This window comes from Schistocerca gregaria, chromosome 10 (assembly GCF_023897955.1).
Source record: "Schistocerca gregaria isolate iqSchGreg1 chromosome 10, iqSchGreg1.2, whole genome shotgun sequence".
Lineage (NCBI taxonomy): Eukaryota > Metazoa > Arthropoda > Insecta > Orthoptera > Acrididae > Schistocerca > Schistocerca gregaria.
In genome coordinates, this window is record NC_064929.1 from 208,929,993 (window position 1) to 208,935,587 (window position 5,595).

The window sequence follows — 5,595 nt, forward strand, 5'->3', positions numbered from 1 at the left end:
TTCTTCAGAGCCCATCTGGAGGGGCGTTCAGAAGAGTGACGCTGTGGTAGTGACAGAAAGATGGGGAAATGGTCACTACCACATAAGTCGTCATGGACACTCCAGTGGATGGATGGTGAAAGTCCGGGGCTGCAGATAGAAAGGTCGATGGCCGAAAATGTGCCATGGACTACGCTGAAATGTGTCGGCTCTCCCGTGTTTAAGAGGCAGAGGTCAAGCTGCGAGAGAAGAGTCTCGACATCTCTACCCCGGCCAGTAATCGCGGCGCTACCCCACAGGGGGTTATGGGTGTTAAAGTCGCCCAGTAACACAAAAGGAGGAGGCAGTTGTGCTATCAATGCAGCCAACACATGACGCGAGACATCACCATCTGGCGGAAGATACAAACTGCAGACAGTAATAGGCTGAGGCATCCACATCCTTACAGCGACAGCCTCTAAAGGTGTGTGAAGAGGTACACATTCGCTGTAGACAGAGTTAAGGATGTAGACGCACACTCCACCAGATACCCTCTCATAAGGTGCCCGGTTTTTGTAATAACCCTGATACCCACGTAGGGCAGGGGTCCGCATTGCCGGAAACCAAGTTTCCTGTAGGGCAATGCAGAGGAAAGGGTGACTACTGATGAGTTGGCGAAGCTCAGCAAGGTGGTGGTAAAAAGCGCTGCAGTTCCACTGGAGTATTGCTTTGTCCATGTCCGAAAAAGGCGTGAAGGGGCCGAGGAGGCAGATCACGCCACTGGGTCACCTGCTGCCACCGATGGAGGACCAGTACAATCTGCTTCCATGGCGTCTGAGGGTCCGGCGAGATCCAGGTCCTCAGCAGACGCCCGGATCTCCACCTTATCCCCGGACGCAGAGCCTGTAGGGAGCAGTGGGGTGGATGCCACCGCGTGGTCCTTGGCCTTAGAGGTCTTCTTCTTCGTCTTGTCTCTCTGGTCCTTGGGTTTCATTGGCTGGGAGGGCTCCAGCGAGTCAGTCTCCGGGACGGAGGAGGAGCGGGAAGCCCTGCGACCAGCTGCTGGTCTGCTTTTCTTCCATTGGCTGACGTCACCCTTCCCAGAGGCGGAAACCTGGGAAGGAAGGGACCCAAGGGACCCTTTCCATGCTATTCGAGCCGGGGAAGTTTGAGGCTTCCCCAGCTTCGAAGTGGGGACTGATGTCCCTGATGGTTGGGGGGTTGCTGCTCCTGAGGCAGGTAGTGCAGGAGCAGCAGGGAGTGAAGTGCCCCCCACCATCAAGGGGGCAGGTGTAGCATTCCGGCTCTGAGAGGTGGCAGTCTGAGGGAGAGCTAATGGGGCCATAACAGTAGTAGCCGCGGTGTAAGAGGCAGTCATTCGAACAGGATGGAGGCGTTCGAACTTCTGCCTGGCCTCAGTGTATGTCAGGCGGTCCAGGGTCTTATACTCCATGATTTTGCGCTCTTTCTGGAAGATCCTGCAGTCCGGCGAGCAAGGCGAGTGGTGCTCTCCGCAGTTTACACAGATGGGAGACGGAGCACATGGAGTATCGGGATGTGATGGGCGTCCACAATCTCGACATGTGGGGCTGGAAGTACAGCGGGAAGACATATGCCCGAACTTCCAGCACTTAAAGCACCGCATCGGGGGAGGGATATATGGCTTGACGTCACAACGATAGACCATCACCTTGACCTTCTCAGGTAAAGTATCACCCTCGAAGGCCAAGATGAAGGCACCGGTGGCAACCTGCTTATCCCTTGGACCACGATGTACGCGCCGGACGAAGTGAACACCTCGCCGCTCTAAATTGGCGCGAAGCTCGTCATCGGACTGCAATAGAAGGTCCCGATGGAATATTATGCCCTGGACGATATTAAGACTCTTATGGGGCGTGATTGTTACCGGAACATCCCCCAGCTTGTTACAATCGAGTAACCGGCGGGACTGGGCGGAGGATGCCGATTTGACCAAAACCGAGCCCGAGCGCATTTTGGACAAGCCCTCCACCTCCCCGAACTTGTCCTCGAAGTGCTCGACGAAGAACTGAGGCTTCATGGAGGTAAAGGATTCACCATCAGCTCTCGTACACACCAAGTAGCGGGGCGAGTATGGTTCGCTGGCATCCTTAGTCCTTCGTTCCTCCCATGGTGTAGCCAGGGAGGGGAACGATTTGGGGTCATATGTAGTTGCGTTGTATTGAGCCCTGGAACGCTTAGAGCATGCTGGCGGCTGGCCGCCAGCAAGAGATGATGTACCACGCTTCATTGCGGGTCATCCGCCCTGATGCCACCTACTCCGACCAAGGGCCCTCCCCACGGGCGCCACCCAGCCTCAGCAACGACCACCTGGCAGGATGGCCATTGCCGGGAGTCCCAATGCCCCAAGGAGATAGGCATGGGGAGTGAACGGCGCTGGCATCAGCAGAGCGATCCCTGTGTAGTCAGAGGGCTACAACCAACAGGGTACATGGCGGCCCCACCACAACGGACTGGCTACCGTGCTGGATTTCAGGTGATGTAGTCCAATATTGTCATTGGCGCATAAAGCGACACAGCATAGCAGACTGCAATAAACTGCACCCAAGAACAAATCCACGCCCAAGAGATGGTAGGTGAGCGGGACTGCTAAGCGATGACGACAAACCTGGCTAGAGATGGTAATGCATGATGGACACATCGCTCCTTGTAAGGCGCCCTTCCCCAATCGGCTCGCTCTTCGGAAAATTTAGAAGGATGGAGGTCAAACCCGTTAGGGGACCATCTCACAAGGCCAAAACGTTTGAGACTCCTTTTAGTCGCCTCTTACGACAGGCAGGAATACCGTGGGCCTATTCTTACCCCCGAACCCACAGGGGGGCTGGGGCCAGTGTCGGTGTTGTACATTTAACTGACGGTTAGGCATTCACAGTAAAGGAATTGGTACTGATTGGCAGAATTGTTTTTTTAACTGAGATTTTCTTTTTTCAGCAACCAGTGCATCAGTTAATGCATTCGTCAACATTGTGGGCCAGCAACCCCATCGAATGTAATCACACGTCATTGACGGGGAGTATGACCGCATTATTTGCTCTGATGAAACGTCTAGGAACTTTTCAAAAACAGTCGACGGAACATGAACGTGATTCGAAGCAGCAAAGGATGCTTTGGCTTTTTCAGTCTTCCAGCTTTGCGCTCTTCTCTGATGTGATCAAGAGTCATGCAGCACTCGTACACACTTGGATAAAACGGCAAAGGGACCCTCTAAGACGTCACTCCCACCACCACCTGACTTCAGCAACACCATTAGTGCCCCCACCCGTCTTTTTAGAGCCCATTAAAATGTATCCTCACAGAGACAACTCGTGACGAGAGTCCTAGACCCCTGCAGGCAGGCTACAGTGCTGCTCTTGCACTTGCCAATAGACATGCTGATTCGGAGGGGTGTGAAGGGGTGCCTGTCTGCAAGCAACTATGACTCCGTCAGAGATTAATTTGTGAAGTGCTCAACAAAGGACAGAGGCAGGCGGGTGGCACGAGGGCGTTGCCGATTTCGGAGCGCGGAGGGGGGGGGGGGAGGCTCTAAGTTAGAAGGGACACTTACCTGTTTTTTTTTCACGTGTCTGTCAATGTCACAACCCTCCGGGACCACACCACACGAGGGTATGAAACAGGAGATCTGCTGCTCTGGGTCACATTCAAGTTCAGTCGAATAGTTTTGGAAAGTCTCTAGTGGGTATAGCTTATATATCAGAGCAAAAATTGCGGTCGAACTGCACTCAAAAAGAATGGGATCACGCTCTAGGAGGTTCTTGTCTCAAAACATCCTCAGAGAAGGGCAGTGTCAAAGGTAGTCAAGGTCGTCATTCTGTTGCTGATCAAACTATTTTCGATTGATAAGTGTTTGGGAATCAAATCCGCTAAGAGAGCGGTGGTTTCATTCACACCCTTTATGCTACCCCTCTGAGGCGTTTACCTGTCGTTTCAGAGAAGCGGTGTGTCTGAAATGTTTTCGTCAGCCAGCTCAAAAGAAGGTGTGGAATGTTAGTAAGAGGAGTTGTGACGACCTTCCCAACGTGTGACGCGTCCACGGTGGCATCGGGCAGGGTTGTGGTGAGGTCTGGACTCGTCATTGGTCCACCTTAAACCTCACATGAACTTTAGAGCTCTGGCCTTTTTTTTTTTTTTTCGTATGTGTGACACCCTGCCGTTTGAAATGTCGCTGAACCCGAGGGGGGAGTCGTGGAACGCAGTGCTTTTGCAAGATTACAGAAGAACTTTGTCGGCACATTTGGGCCAATTTTTCAAATTAATGCTTTCGCAATGGGAGAGAATTACACAGTTTCTAAAAAGTGATTCTTTGATTATGTTGTGCACTGCAGTCCGTCAACTTGAGCCGGCCGGGGTGGCCGAGCGGTTCTAGGCGCTACAGTCTGGAACCGCGCGACCGCTGCGATCGCAGGTTCGACTCCTGCCTCGGGCATGGATGTGTGTGATGTCCTTAGTTTAGTTAGGTTTAAGTAGTTCTAAGTTCTATGGGACTGATGACCTCAGAAGTTAAGTCCCATAGTGCTCAGAGCCACTTGAACCATTTTTCGTCAACTTGAGGTTTCAGGACTACCTACTGGAGGTTGCAGCTTTCGCTTCACGTAACCACGACGAAGTAAAAAAGGATAGAAACAAAAAAAGGAAAACCAAAACATGAATATTTAGGTATTAAAAATATAGGAAGGTGTGATGCAAAGACATTTCATAACAATATTATCACGAAGCACATCAAAAAGCACACAATTAATTGCATTGTGAGGAACGAGCAAATAATTCAAAATAATTAAATTTTGAAGACTGAAGTTAAAACTCGCTCACCCACTCGCACAAAAGGGCATACATTTCGGAAGAATGATTGTGACGGACAAGTGCTTCGAAGAGTAGTTGAACGAAATGGATAATGTCCTGAAAATTTGTATACAATGAGTAAAAATAAATATATAATATAATATAGAGCACTCCGTCTTCAGGCCACAAGTGGCCCATCGGGACCATCCGACCGCCGTGTCATCCTCAGCTGAGGATGCGGACTGAGGGGGGGGGGGGGGGGGGGCGTGGTCAGCATACCGCTCTCCCGGTCGTTATGACGGTTTTCTGTGACCGGAGCCGCTACTGTTCGGTCGAGTAGCTCCTCAGTTGGTATCACGAGGCTGAGTGTACCCCGAAAAATGGCAACAGTACACGGTGTCCCGGATGGACACCCATCCAAGTGCCGGCCACGCCCGACAGCGCTTAACTTCGGTGATCTGACGGGAACCGGTGTATCCACTGCGACAAGGCCGCTTCCAATATAATATAGAGGGGTGAAAATTATTGAACTACGTGAAATAAAGTCGTCATAACTTCTGAACCGTTTGTGTCAGGATGTTAAAAGTGAGCGGTTGGCCGCGGGGTATGGCGGGAATTCGTATGCGCGGGTTTGGTTTGGTTTAACGGCGAAGCCGACTTTCATTTGGGTGGGTTCGTCAATAAGTAAAATTGGCGCATTTAGGGGACTGAGAATCGGCATTTCGCGATCGAGAAGTGTCTTCACCCTCAACAGGTGACTGTGTGGTGTGCAACGTCCAGTCACAGAATAACCGGTGCATGTTGCTTGATGGCGGGGTGACT

The 5,595-nt window shown here is 51.7% G+C and overlaps 1 pseudogene; it reads right to left on the bottom strand.

Moving 5' to 3' along the window:
• Nucleotides 1-5,154: 5,154 nt before the first annotated feature.
• Nucleotides 5,155-5,272, bottom strand: LOC126293861 (5S ribosomal RNA; annotated as a pseudogene).
• Between the last annotated feature and the right edge of the window lie 323 nt (nt 5,273-5,595).